Genomic DNA, 15,494 nt, shown 5'->3' with positions numbered 1-15,494 from the left:
CCTTATTAACTCATTCGTTGCCCAAGACCCATATAAGTGTTGCTAAGTCTACACCAACGGATTAATATGTGTTGTCGTTGGTGGCGTTGCTAATGTCTACAACAACGTATATGCATCCGTTGGTAAACGATGTGAATAAGCGTTGTAATGTAACAACGAATATAGATAGAGGTCAACAACGCTTCACATGCGTTGGTGGATACCCTACAGGAATTGCCAGTGCATTGCATGAACAATGCACGATACTATATATATGACCATCCAGAATTATTAGGTCAATTCCAATCAAGAATTATTAGGTCAATGCCAATATTGCATAGGGGACGCAGTATAACAAACAAAACTGTCTCATATATTAAATCAACTTGGTTGCATTACAAGGATCTGGATACAAAGATTACAAGATGTGAAACTAGTACTGGTCCTATTCTTGATCTTGCAACCAACGTCCCAGGCATTTTGAAACATAATGATCTAAACATTGACACTGAAAATGCCTGAATCATAATGATTGACACATCGACAATGAAAATGACATTCTGAAACACAATGTGAAACTATCTAGTAGCACCCATGTTCTTGACCTTGCAATCAACATCTGACCATGCATCACCAATTTATCTTGCAATCTACACAAAGAAATGAGATAGGTTAATAGGGCAATAAAATTGAAAAAGAGGAGCAACATAGAAAGGTTGAAGGCCATGTGATAATTAATCTAGCTATATCGCCAGTAATTTTGACTTTTTATTAGTTGTATAAACTTACCAGATTTTGCTAATGTAAGATCAATTCGGAATATAAGGAATTTATTACCAAGTTTAACACCGTCAATTTTACCTTTATATTCTTGGTTGATACGTTGGGTTGTAGTAAGAGCAGCGCTCTTGTTTGAACTTGTCAAGTATTACTTTTGTAGCCGAACGTAGTCATTCTAGTTTACAGTAAAGTAACTCAGCTCATTCCATTATCAAGTTTCACCATGTTTATAGAAACAGTGTTATATAGGAAGTGAGGGAATGTAAGGAAGGCATACAGGAGTTGATGAATTATTTTACCTAATCTAGTGGCAAAGAGTCTTATCTCAGAGACGCAGTATGAGTGTATGACCATTGTAACATGGAAGAAAAGTGTTCTCTTGTACAAATTAGGTAAAAGAACAGAAGCATGTGTGATAATAAAAATATATTCAAGTAATGCTATTAATAATCCAAAATTTCCATTTGAATTGGTGAAGAATCATTCAGGCAATATAGAAGTAATATTAGAAAATACCTCCTAGCAAATCCAGCTTGGCACCAGTAGTCTTTTAGGTTTTAGTGCCAACAACATTGTCTTGGAACAATCAAGTTTCTGTAACCTGCTGATTTGGCATATGGATTAGTAATCTATGTTCTGTTTTGTCCACAGAATATATCACATCAAAATAGCCAAACACATGCACATGAAAGAAACTTTAGCATACTCTTTATTCTTGTCTGAAAGCTCTTACATGACCTTGTTTTCTATGGAAAAACTCTTATACGACCTGCTTCCACAACTATGACCTGCTACATGGCCGGAACAACCTAAACCTACTCTGACTTAGCATCTAAAACGACTTGGACTCGAGCGCCCTTTTCCTAGACTAGTAAGGCACACCAACTCCAAGGCATACTAGTACATCACGTACGCTGCTACCTATGCAAAATCATTGAATCATCTACAGACTATGACCCATCCATGAGCACACATGCTTACGACTTGCAATGGTGGAAAACTAACTAATCAACCTAGCCTAATTAGACTCAACTTGGCTAGCTAAACTAGCATGGACTCCAACTAAAGTACTCAACATTATACTAAAAATTTAGAAGACCAGAACATTCATGCAGACTAAGTTGTGCCACCGTATTAGTATATGCCTACATTTATTAAATAGGATTCACTTTCTTAGTTCACTTGTTTACTGAGAAAATGGAAACTTGGAACAGTTCCAGTATGCACGTATTTGTCACCATGGTTCCTGGATATCCAAATTGTTGCCCCAATAGGTAGAGGAGAAGGCCATAAGTATTACAGAGAAGAGGAGATCCTAGTAACATTTAATAATTTGGGATCAGTGAATTCGATGTACCTGACACACTCACACAATCGCCGCATCTGATCGCTTAGCCGTCAGGTTAACGGTTGTATGTATCTTCCCACCACCTTAGTGTGCCCTGCATGTCAGGGAAGCTGACTGCATAAGAGGAATACTTTTGATGTTTACGTTGATGAACCAACTACATCTACATGCTCATTGTGTTAAACAGTTTAAGGAGAATATATTACAAACAAGATAAGATGTGAGAGGCATCTGGCCAGGAGTTTGTGTGATGACCATCACACATCATTCTATTGTTGGAAACATATGTGGCTTTCCCCAAAATAGAAAATTAGTACAAAAATTGAGAAGTACCTGTATTTCAAAAAATTTAAAAATTGCACTAAACTCAGTTTAGAGGTGAGATTTCGAGAATATATGTAGTCATATACATACGACGAGAATATCAATGTTATGATGTTCTTGTATCTCACCTTCAAATTGTATCAATCATTCAACAGTTTATATTGGATAACATGAGTGTAAGTACTATTGCCATCTGAGCTTTTGCATAAAATTTGAGATTGTGCTGTGCACATTTTTACTGAATAAGAACATGAAACAAACATTACTTTTTGTCAGGGGAAAACAAATGTTACATCAATCAAAAAATATATAATACGCAAAAAATCTAAGTTTTCCTTACCAGCGGAAGGGCCCTCACCATGATATATATAATTACAATGACTTAAATAATTCTTAAGGCTTCATCTGCATATTGATGGCTTTCTCATAATTGCAATGCGTATGTGTTGTAGATCGATCTGTTAAGAGATAACATAAGCACACACATGTGGATGTTAACTATAGAAAAAAAATAGTTTCATAACTTGCGAGTGTAGATGGAACGAAGTATTACAGAACAAAGACAAATATTGGGACAGACGGATGCAAGTGGACTTAGTTTTTTAGTATATTGTACACATGGCGCCAAATAAATAATGATTCAAACTACTGAGAAGGGGATTATCCATTTGAAATAATTATGCTAGTATCATGACCCATAATTGCACTCACATGCTGATTTTTGTAGCAATGTCCTTCAGAGGCATACATGATGTCATATGCTATATCGCTCATATACTACTATCTCACTGTGATTTGAACTAAGTTGATCTCTTTTCATAAGAAAAAACCGTGTTGATCTTATTGAACAGGTCATGCTACATGCTAGTATATAATGATCAATTTCACGTGAAAAAAACAATTCCATCGATCCATCTATATAGGAATAGGAAAATCTGATAGTAACGCATAACAGGGTATGCACATACTACTTATCCAGAACTAGTACAGGTTGACCGTCAACACAGGGTAATCACATCTAATCAATAAACACCAGAACGAGATACGAACACCAGATATGTAAGCAACAATTCAAATACCTGACTAAGAAAATTATTGAGAGAAATCACTCGCATCACGGTGTTCTCCACTCATACTCGACGGAGTAACACGGTGCAGAAACCCTAGGCGGAGTACCATCAACGTCGGAGTCGAGGTAGAAGAGGCGGAGCACCACCATCACGCGTGAGGAGATGCAGGTGTACTGGGCCGACAACCCGGAGCCGTCGAAGCCGCGCCGGCGGCGCGTGGCGACTAGGCTTGTTGCGGGGCCGCGTGCAGCGGGGCGAAGGGCGGGTGGGGTGGGGTGGGGAGATCGGAGGAGAATATTGAGGGAGTGGGGGCAGGTAGTGAGCAGTGGGGTGGGAGTGCGCCGGAGCTTCCCGGGATCGGCGTCGGCGGCGGCGGCGCTCTGGTGTGAGAAAGGGGAATCAGGGGATTAGCTTTGTTTTACATGCTCGGCTGTGAGTTGCTTTTCTTTTCTTTTTGCCGTGTAATATTTGGAGAGAGGAGGCGCAGATAACGTGGAGGTGGGTACTGGGGGGTTATCCCTTCGTGGGAGGTGGGAGGTTGAACCCAAACACAACACATACGCTATCTTTCGTTGCTAGGCATGTGTTGCTGTATGTGGGTTTTTGTTGTAGTGATGGAGGGGTATATATAGCCTCCACATAAAATCTAAACATTACACACAATTTACCAATCTCGATGGGACCGAATCAACAAACTCGGTCAGACCGATTTAGTAAACCTAGTGACCGTTAAGATTTTCGGTGGGACCAACATGCAACTCGGTAGGACCGATATGGTTAGGGTTAGGGCATAACGTAATCTCGATGAGACCGATTACACAAACTTGGTGAGACCGATTTTGGCAATAAGCTAACCAGAGAGTTGGTCAGGTAAACTCGGTGGGACCGGTTCGCTCATTCGGTGGGACCAAAATGTTACGAAAAGGAAACAGAGAGTTTACATTGCAATCTAGGTGGGACCGATCGCTCATCTCGGTGGTACCGAAACGTTACGAAGGGAAACAGAGAGATTACAATTCCATCTCGGTGAGACCGAGATCCCTATCGGTGAGACCGATTTGCCTAGGGTTTGTGGCAGTGGCTATGACATCTGCACTCGGTGGCGCCGGATATAAAGAATCGGTGGGGCCGAGTTTGACTTTTGGTTTGGGTCATATGTGGATATGAGAAAGTAGTTGAGGGTTTTTGAGCATATCACTAAGCCCTGTGGAGCAAGAAACTCATTAAACAACACCTCATCCCTCCTTGATAGTACTGGCTTTTCCTATAGACTCAATGTGATCTTGGATCACTAAAATGTAAAATGTAGAGTCTTGAGCTTTTGAGCTTGAGCCAATCCTTTTATCCTTAGTATTTTGAGGGATCCACTTTCCTCATTCATGCCATGCCATTCATTGAGCTTTTCCTGAAATGTTCATCTTGGAATGATGTTAGCTCAATGAGCTATATGTTGTTAGGAATTACCAAAACCACCTAGGGATAGTTGCACTTTCAGACATGTCCCCAAAGGTAAAGATGTGCAAAGAATTCAAAGAGTTTATTTCCCTTAGATGTCTTGCTCCCCCTGAATCTAGCATGGGATACTGGGAGAAGATAGGGAACAAAAAAACAGAGCTCAAAAAAAAACAAATGAACAGAGCTAATGAAAATAAGCACATATGAACATGTCTTTCCCCTCTAGAAGACATGTAACATCTCTCCTCTTGAACACCAAGCATCTGGGATCCTTGAAGATTACTCTCTCCTTGAGTATTCTCTCCCCCTAGAGATATGATCCCCCCTTTGACATCAATTTCCAAGAAGGGCCTTCTGGAAGTTGTCATGAATGGGTTTGGTCCTTGAGTCATAGAAGCAAAGCAACAAGTTTAATGTGATGCTGGTAGAGGACAAGATTCATTGAGTGGAGCTGGATCAAAAGTGATGCAGGAACAAGTGGCGAAATGTATTTCCTGTAGTGAAATCGGTGGCACCGAGTTGTTTGCTTTGGTTGCACCGAAAGGGTTCGGTGGGACCGAAAATAACAGGCCGGTGTGACCGAGTTCATCACAGAGAAAACACTTGTCACCTCAGCTCACTTAGACAAGTAAGATCTCACAAGGATTTGCAGGGAATTAACTAACGGATTTGCAATGATTTGGATGCAGGGAATGCAGAACAGAAAGTAAAAGAGAAGAAACTTGAAAGAAATCTAGATGAAGTTTTTATTTGTTGAAAGGGGAAATAAATATGCATGAGACAAATGCAAGACCATAGAAAAGAACATAAGAGAACTTCATCTAGAATTGGTCGGCGACAAAGTCACCTATGTTAGAGTATATTGACTTAGGAGTCAAGTGAGATCACTTGATCATAGGTCATACTCATCGTTTAAGATCAAAATGGGGTTACCATTTTTCGTTTAAGCATCTTGATGTATTCACATCTTGTCGAGTTGCTTTGACTCGTGACTTGGAGTAAAGCTTCTCTAAGATGGAATAACATACCTTGGGTGGTGGTGTTGATTGTGATCATGTAGTTGAACTTGTGTGGGTTGCTCAAGGTTGATGTAGCTCATTAAGAATTGGGAGCACCACTTTGGAATTTGAGTTCATCTACCTACATGGGTTAGTTTTTTTTGCAAGGAAGAGCACTTGTGTATCCAAAATGACAATCATGAAACTCAACATAGAATTTGTCAAAGGATATGTTTGAATGGTTTCGTGCTTCCTTGTCTTCAACCACCATTATGTAGAGACTTGGTGATGTAGAGATTGCTCAAGATGTGAGTGAGTTGCAATCTCATAGATTTAGATCCATCCAAGTACCTACACGGGTTAGATAACATGCAAGGTACAAATATATCCAAGACGTAAGATTATCATCATAAGAGAAATATCAAGGATTAGTCATGGGCTCTTGTCTTGCATGTATCAAATGGGGTTCCTACTCCAAGTTTGAAGCATCAATGATGTTCAATTCACCTCTTAACCTGCAAAACACTTTCTCATCAAGTGGTTTAGTGAAAATATCCGCTAATTGTTTTTCGGTGCGAACATGCTTAAGATTAATGTCCCCTTTGGCAACATGATCTCGAATGAAATGATGACGAACTTCAATATGCTTAGTTCGAGAATGTTGCACGGGATTGTGAGCAATCTTGATAGCACTTTCATTGTCACAAAGTAATAGAACATGTTTCACATATATCCCATAATCTTTAAGAGTTTGGGTCATCCATAGTAATTGAGCACAACATGAACCAGCGGCAATATATTCCGCTTGGGCGGTGGATAAGGATACCGAGTTTTGTTTCTTGGAATACCAAGATACAAGAGACCTACCAAGAAATTAACAAGTGCCCCAAGTGGACTTTCTATCAACCTTGTCACCGGCATAGTCTGAGTCGGAGTAGCCAACAAGATTGAAAGAGGCCCTCTTTGGATACCAAATGCCAAAGTTTGGTGTATGGATTAAGTATCTCACTATCCTTTTCACGGCCTTAAGATGACATTCTTTAGGAGCAGCTTGATATCGTGCACACATGCACACACTTAATATCGGGACGTGAAGCACATAGATATAACAATGAACCATCATAGAGCGATAAACCTTGTGATCGACCGGTTCACCATCTTTGGTCAAATCAAGATGTCCACTAGTAGGCATGGGTGTAGTCATACCTTTGCATACTTGCATATTGAGCTTCTTGAATAAGTCCTTGGTGTACTTCGTTTGAGAGACAAAGGTACCTTCCTTAGTTTGCTTGATTTGCAAACCAAGAAAGAATTTGAGTTCACTCATCATAGACATCTCAAACTTCTCCGACATTAGCTTTCCAAACTTTTCACTAAAATGAGGGTTAGTTGATCCAAATATAATATCATCGACATAAATTTGGCATACAAATAGTTCTCCATTAACCCTTTTAGTAAAAGGAGTAGAATTTATTTTGCCAATTTCAAAGCCTTTTTCAATAAGGAACTTGGTCAAGCATTTATACCATGCTCTAGGAGCTTGTTTAAGTCCATAAAGATCTTTGTGAAGTTTGTAAACATGATTAGGTTTCTTGGGATTGACAAAACTGGGAGGTTGATTAACATAGACTTCCTCCTCTATTTCACCATTTAAAAAGGCATTTTTAATGTCCATTTGGTACAAGGTGATATCATGGTGATTAGCATAGGCAAGTAAGATGCGAATGGACTCAAGTCTAGCAACGGGAGAATATGTCTCACCATAGTCCATACCTTCGACTTGTGTGTAGCCTTGGGCGATGAGACGTGCTTTGTTGCGAACTACTTGTCCATCTTCATCTTGCTTGTTGCGAAACACCCATTTGGTACCGATGATGTTGTGGTTGTTGTCGGGCTTCTCAACTAATGTCCAAACTTGGTTTCTCTCAAAGTTGTGTAGCTCTTCATGCATAGCGTTTATCCAATCCGGATCTTCCAATGCTTCTTCAACCTTCATAGGTTCAATGCTAGAGATGAATGAATAGTGTTCACAAAAGTTAGCTAAACGAGTTTTAGAGCGAGTGATTCTCCCGGTTTGGATATCATTGTAGATTTGCTCGACGGGATGGTCTTTAGCAATTCTTGCTCGAACTCGTGAAAGCTTTTGCTTGGGTCTTGGTTGAACATCTTCTTCATCTCGTTCTTGTTCTTGGCCTTCTTCATTGTTGACGTTGTCGTTCTCTTGTCGTGGTGGAGAAGGAGGTTGTTGCCGTTCTTGGTGTAGTTCCTCATTTTGTTCATCTTGGTGTGTCCCACTTGTGGATGCTTCCATATCGACTCTTGGTTCACCTTGTCGTGAGGTAGAAGCTTCCACTTGGACAGACGAGGTACTCTCCTTCACCTCCGTTGGACGAATCTTGCCAATAGACAAGTCTTGGATTGCTTCCGAAGGATCATTATCTCCTACATCAATTGGCAATTGCCCTACTTGCGAGCCGTTAGATTCATCAAACTTCACATCTACCGTCTCTTCAACCTTTCGGGTGAAATTATTGTAGACACGGTAAGTGTGAGAGTTTGAGCCATAACCAAGTAGGAAACCTTCATGAGACTTAGGAGCAAATTTAGAGCGACGATGCTTATTAAGGATGTAGCACTTTGAGCCGAATACTCAAAAGTATCCAACTTGGGGTTTGTTACCGGTGAGGAGCTTGTATGTCGTCTTGCCGAGTAGCTTGTGAAGATACAAGAAATTTGTTGCATAACAAGCTGTCTCAACTGCTTCTGCCCAAAAATGCTTCGGCGTCTTGTACTCATCAAGCATCGTTCTTGCCATTTCGATGAGCGTCCGGTTCTTCCTCGCAACAACTCCATTTTGTTGAGGTGTGTACATAGCCGAGAACTCATGTGAAATCCCTTCTTCGTCAAGAAAGGTGTCCACATTTGCGTTCTTGAACTCCGTTCCGTTGTCGCTGCGAACCTTCTTGATCTTCACTTCAAATTGTTTTTTGAATATCTTTTGGACCTGCGATTTATCATCTAGAAAGAACACCCACGTAAATCTTGAAAAATCATCGACTATAACTAGACCAAAAGAATTTCCACTGAGACTTCTGTAGGCATTGGGGCCAAACAGATCCATGTGAAGTAGCTCAAGTGGCCTCCTTGTGGTCATGATGTTCTTCATGGGAAGCCTTCCTCCGACCTGTTTACCTGCTTGACAAGCACTGCAAACTCTATCCTTATCAAATATGACATCGTTAATGCCAAGGATATGATTTCCTCTAATAAACTTGTCAAGGTTTCGCATACCAACATGACCTAATCGCCTATGCCATAACCAACCTTTAGAAGATTTAGCAATAAAGCAAGTTCTAGGTTGAACCTTTTTAGTGAAATCAACAATGTAAATATCACCTCTACGTATACCGGTAAAGACCATTTTATGATTATCTCTACGAAACACTTGGCAATCTACTTCAGTAAATAGGACATTGAAACCGAAATCAGCAAGTCTAGATACTGAAAGTAAGTTGTAGCCAAGAGATTCAACGAGCATAACATTTTGAATGGAGCTGGCATGTGAGATGGCCACCTTACCGAGGCCAACCACCTTACCCTTTGAGTTGTCACCGAAAGTGACATACTTTCGAGGACCATCATTTTTAGCAAGCTCACGAAACATATCTTTATCTCTGGTCATGTGATCGGTACACCCACTGTCAAGAACCCATTCCTTTCCTCCTGCCATATATCCTCGAAGATTTGCCATAAGACCAAAGTGTCTCATTGCATCATCAAGATCAAAGTCACTATCATCATCCTCGTCATAGTACCCATGTTCAACACCGTCATGTGGTGGATCAAATCCTAGAGAGGGTGATTCGTTAGAGTGAGTTTGACAATGATCTCCTTTATGAATTCTAGTAGCTTCGGAAATAATATCGCTAATGATTCCAACATTCCCTTTGGCACGCATAAGATTTGTAAGCTCAAATAGGCAATCACCAAACATAGGATCATTGGAATTCATCTTACTAAAGGCAATAGACTTATGGAGAATTTCATCTACATTCTTCAAGGAATAATCCGGAAATCGTTCCTTAAGAAATTTCCATAAGTGTAGGCACACTCAAGAGTAGGCAAGTTTCTAATCAAGTTTCTAGGCAAGCCTCTAGTGATAAGATTAACAATTCTAAGATTTCTGATCACGTCAATTGACTCATCAAGGGTAGGATGCATAGGATCAACATGAGGTGCACAAGGGCTAGCAATGTACTTGTTCAAATGATATTGATTGAAAATCACAAGCATCTCATTTTTTCACTCATGAAAATACTCCCCATCAAGAATAGGCACTCTATGTCTAAGACTCCCCAAAGTAGACTCATCCATCTTCCTCCAATGGTGATTAAACCAAATCAATGGAGACCAAAGCTCTGATACCAATTGAAAGGATCGAGAAGAGGTGTCTAGAGGGGGTGATTAGACACTAAGTGCCAAAGGTTGCAGTTTTTAATTTCTTCAAGTTTAAGTGGAGTTTAGGGACAAGTTTAACAATCCCAATACATAGCAAGCAAGGATGTAAAGAGTATAAGAGCAGCGGAAAGTAAAGCATGCAACTTGCAAGAATGTAAAGAGATGGGATTGGAGTATGCAAACGCAATTGGAGACACGGATGTTTTTGTCGTGGTTCCGATAGGTGGTGCTATCGTACATCCATGTTGATGGAGACTTCAACCCACGAAGGGTAAAGGCTGCACGAGTCCACGGAGGCCTCCACCCAAGAAGGGTCCACGAAGAAGCAACCTTGTCTATCCCACCATGGCCGTTGCCCATGAAGGACTTGCCTCACTAGCGGTAGATCTTCATGAAGTAGGCGATCTCCTTGCCCGTACAAACTCCTTGGTTCAACTCCACAAGCTTGTCGGAGGCTCCCAAGTGACACCTAGCCAATCTAGGAGACACCACTCTCCAAGAAGTAACAAATGGTGTGTTGATGATGAACTCCTTGCTCTTGTGCTTCAAATGATAGTCTCCCCAACACTCAACTCTCTCTCACAGGATTTGGATTTGGTGGAAAGAAGGTTTGAGTGGAAAGCAACTTAGGGAAGGCTAGAGATCAAGATTCATATGGTAGGAATGGAATATCTTGGTCTCAACACATGAGTAGTTGGTTCTCTCTCAGAAAATGTAAGTTGGAAGTGTCGGTTTGTTCTGATGGCTCTCCCCATGAATGAAGAGGAGGTGGAGGGGTATATATAGCCTCCACACAAAATCTAATCGTTACACACAACTTGCCAATCTCGGTGGGACCGAATTAAGAAACTCGGTCGGCCCGATTCAGCAAATCTAGTGACCGTTAGGATTTTTGGTGGGACCGACATGCAACTCGGTAGGACCGATATGGTTAGGGTTAGGGCATAACATAATCTCGATGAGACCAATTTTGGTAATAAGCTAACCAGAGAGTTGGTCAGGTAAACTCGGTGGGACCGATTCGCTCATCTCGGTTGGACCAAAACGTTACGAAAGGGAAACAGAGAGTTTACATTGTAATCTCGGTAGGACCGATTACACAAACTCGGTGTGACCGATAATGGTAATGGACATACACAGAGAGATTACAATCCCATCTCGGTGAGATCGAGATCCCTATCGGTGAAACCGATTTTCCTAGGGTTTGTGGCAGTGGCTATGACATCTGAACTCGGTGGCACCGGATAGAAAGAATTTGTGGGGCCGAGTTTGAATTTTGGTTTAGGTCATATGTGGATGTGAGAAAGTAGTTGAGGGCTTTTGAGCATATCACTAAGCACTTCGAGCGAAAACCTCATTAAGCAACACCTCATCCCTCCTTGATAGTATTGGCTTTTCCTATAGACTCAATGTGATCTTGGATCACTAAAATATAAAATGTAGAGTCTTGAGCTTGGAGCTTTAGCCAATCCTTTGTCCTTAGCATCTTGAAGGGGTTCCACATCCTCTAGTCCATGCCACTTCATTGTTGAACTTATCTGAAACATACTAGATAAAAGTGTTAGTCCAACAAGAGATATGTTGACATTAATTACCAAAATCACCCAGCGAGCACTTGCGCTTTCAAGGCTGAATTGCTAATCCAGCTCTGGATGCGCCGGATGATCCTTCTGCAGGGTACTCTGGACTCGCTTGACGGTGTCCGGGTTCTTCATCGTCGAATTGGTTGTTTGCCTAAGAAGGCTGCTTTGTACTTCGGCCGCTAGGGCTGCAGTATGTTCCTCCGTACGCAGGGAGCGCTCTATATTTCCATTAATTGTTATAACCCCGCGAGGTCCTAGCATCTTGAGCTTGAGGTATGCATAGTGTGGCACCGCATTGAGTCGAGCAAATGTGGTTCATCCTAGTAGGGCATGATAACCACTACGGAAGGGGACAATATAGAAGATTAACTCCTCGCTTCGGAAGTTGTTTGGAGATCCGAAGACTACTTCCAATGTGAATTATCCCGTACAGCAGGCCTCTAGACCTGGTATTACACCTTTAAAGGTGGTTTTGGTGGGTTTGATCCTTGAGAGATCGATGCCCATTTTGCGCATTGTGTCCTGGTAAAGCAGGTTCAGGCTGCTGCCACCGTCCATGAGGACACGTGTAAGGTGGAATCCGTCAATGATTGGGTCGAGGACCAATGCGGCCAAACCGCCATGACGGATACTGGTAGGATGGTCCCTACGATCGAAGGTGATCGGACAGGAAGACCATGGGTTGAACTTTGGGGCGACTAGCTCCATCTCATAGACGCCCCATAGTGCACGCTTCCGTTCCCTCTTGGGAATATGGGTTGCGTATATCATATTCACCGTTTTCACCTGGGGAGGGAATTTCTTTTGTCCTCCTGTGTTTGGCGGTCGGGGCTCCTCATCATCATCACTATGCAGCCACTTGTCCCTATATTCGGCATTTAACTTGCTGGCCTGTTTAAATACCCAGCATTCTCTGTTAGTGTGGTTGGTTGGTTTATCGGGGGTGCCATGAATTTGACATGAGCGATCGAGTATGCGGTCCAAACTGGACGAGCGTGGATTGTTTCTTTTGAATGGCTTTTTCCGCTGACCGGATTTCGAGCCTCTGAATCTGGCATTGACTGTCGTGTCTTCGGCATTGTCACCAATGTTCCGGCGCTTGTGTCTATTGCGTCGTGGCTTGCCGTTACTGTCTCTGGCATCTAAATCGCTAGAGTGTTTTGGTGTGATGTTGCTGTGAGCCAGCCAGCTATCCTCGCCCGCTCAAAAGCGGGTCATGAGTGTCGTAAGGGCTGCCATGGACTTTGGCTTTTCTTGGCCGAGGTGTCGGGCAAGCCATTCGTCACAGATGTTATGCTTGAAAGCTGCTAAGGCTTCGGCATCCAGACAATCGACAATTTGGTTCTTTTTAGTTAGGAACCGAGTCTAGAATTTCCTGCCTGACTCTTCGGGCTATTGTGTTATGTGACTTAAGTCATTAGCATCTGGCGGTCGCACATAAGTGCCTCGGAAGTTGTCGAGGAATGCGTCTTCCATGTTCTCCCAGCTACCGATGGAGTTTGCTGGCAAGCTATTCAGCCAATGCGGGCTGGTCCCTTGAGCTTTAGTGAGAGGTACCTGATGGCGTGTAGACCATCTCCACGGGTCATGTGAATGTGTAGGAGAAAATCTTCAATCCATACCGTGGGGTCTGTTGTACCATCATATGATTCAATGTTTACGGGTTTAAACCCTTCTGAAATTCATGATCCATTACTTCGTCAGTGAAGCATAGGGGGTATGCGGCGCCTCTGTGTCGGGCTACATCACGACACAGTTCGAATGATTCTGGTCTGTTGTATTCGGCCCGGGCGGACTTTTGTTTGGTGTATCTGGTGCGACAGTCATCGTCGCGCGTTCTGGGGCGTCCCCGTGATCCGTAGATCGATCTTCATTGCCCTGCTTTGTTTTCCAATACATCTCGCAGGTCCTTCGTGTAGCCGCCGGCCTGCGTGTTTTTGCTTGTTTGGCAACGGGGTGTGGTCTAGACTTCAGGCTTGAACACCGCTTTGTTGCGGCACGGGGTGGTCGGTCAGCCGCATCATGCGCTGGTAGCGTGGGCTTTAAGGCCTCCTCCTCGAGTTGAGGTAGCAACCTGCACTTTGGGTAACTTTTTGTAGGGCGCTCGAGTCCGTATTCCTCGGCGGCCAAGACCTCGGTCCATCTATCAGTTAGCAGATCCTGATCAGCTTGAAGCTGTTGCTGCTTTTTCTTCTCGCTTTTTGCAGTGGCCATAAGCTGGCGTTTGAAGCGCTCCTTCTCAACGGGGTCCTCGGGCACGATGAATTCATCGTCGCCAAGGCTCACCTGTCTTCAGAGAGAGGCATGTAATTATCATCCTCTGATTCCCCATCTGTTGCATGTTCCTTAGGGCTAGTTTTCCCATCTTCTTGCTCGGCCTGCTCGAAGCCTGGCTCGGCAGGATTGTTTTCGTCTTCGGCACCATCCGGACTGTTGTCATCTATTGTGCCGGTATCATTATTTTTTCCATGGCGGGGGTTGGAGCAGCACCTATGACGCCGGTGCCTAGATTGCTTCTCCAGGGGTTTATTCTCCATCGCCTTGTCGCCATTGCTTTCTTTGGGTGTGTCCACCATATATATGTCGTATGATGAGGTGGTTGTCCAGCGCCCGATAGGCGGTGGTTCCTGTTCATCTCCTGCATCGTCGTCCATACCGTCGATGTCTTCGGAGTCGAAGTCGAGCACGTCGATTAAGTCATCGACAGTGGCTATTAAGTGGGTGGTGGGTGGGTGCTGAATTTCTTCGTCATCCGCTTCCCACTCGAGCCGGACATAGTTCGGCCAGGAGTCTCCTGACAAAGAGAGAGACCTTAGTGAGTTTAGCATGTCGCCCAAGGGCGAGTGCTGAAAGATATCCGTGGAGGTGAACTCCATGACCGGTGCTCAATCGGATTCGGTAGGCATGGGCGTGCGTAGTTCGGATCCTGTAGCCGGAGACGAGCCCAAGGGTCCGAGGGTACCGACCTCATAGGAGGTGGGAGGAGTGTTCGGCTCCAAGGCCGATGAGTGTGCTACCTCCGTGGCGGGTCCATCCACCCATCCTCGGATGGCACAGTCTACTTCGGATTGTTTCTCGGAGCAGCCACAGGCGCGATAACCCGAGTACTGTCCGATGGCAGATCTAGGTCATGCTCGTCGGGACTATCCGGCGCACCTGACGTGGGCTCGAATCCGCTGAAGATCAAGTCTCCGTGGATGTCGGCAGTGCAGTTTAGGTTTCCAAACCTGACCTGGTGGCCAGGGGCATAGCTGTCAATCTGATCCAGATGGCCAAGCGAATTGGCCCGCAGTGCGAAGCCGCCGAATACGAAGATCTGTCCGGGGGGGAAACCTCCCCTTGGACTGCGTCGTTGAAGATGATTGAAGGATCCATTAAGCCTTATCGCGACGACACAGTGGAACTCTCAATGAAAGCACCAATGTCGGTGTCAAAACCAGCGGATCTCGGGTAAGAGGTCCCGAACTGTGCGTCTAAGGCTAATGGTAACAAGAGGCTG

General features: G+C 43.4%; 1 long non-coding RNA gene across 3 annotated transcripts; it reads right to left on the bottom strand.

Moving 5' to 3' along the window:
* Positions 1–331: 331 nt before the first annotated feature.
* On the bottom strand, positions 332–3,974 carry LOC119365164. Of its 3 annotated transcripts, XR_005175351.1 has the most exons (6): positions 3,511–3,974; positions 2,772–2,889; positions 2,560–2,669; positions 2,117–2,440; positions 1,276–1,360; positions 332–629 (listed from the first exon to the last, which is right to left on the bottom strand). It is a non-coding gene; the product is annotated as an uncharacterized LOC119365164 (long non-coding RNA). The 3 variants fall into 3 exon arrangements; XR_005175350.1 differs by having other exon boundaries at positions 2,560–2,889; XR_005175352.1 differs by having other exon boundaries at positions 2,117–2,201; positions 2,560–2,889.
* Positions 3,975–15,494: the final 11,520 nt, after the last annotated feature.

Source organism: Triticum dicoccoides, chromosome 2B (assembly GCF_002162155.2).
Source record: "Triticum dicoccoides isolate Atlit2015 ecotype Zavitan chromosome 2B, WEW_v2.0, whole genome shotgun sequence".
Classification (NCBI taxonomy): domain Eukaryota; kingdom Viridiplantae; phylum Streptophyta; class Magnoliopsida; order Poales; family Poaceae; genus Triticum; species Triticum dicoccoides.
This window is presented reverse-complemented; position numbering and strand designations above follow the sequence as displayed.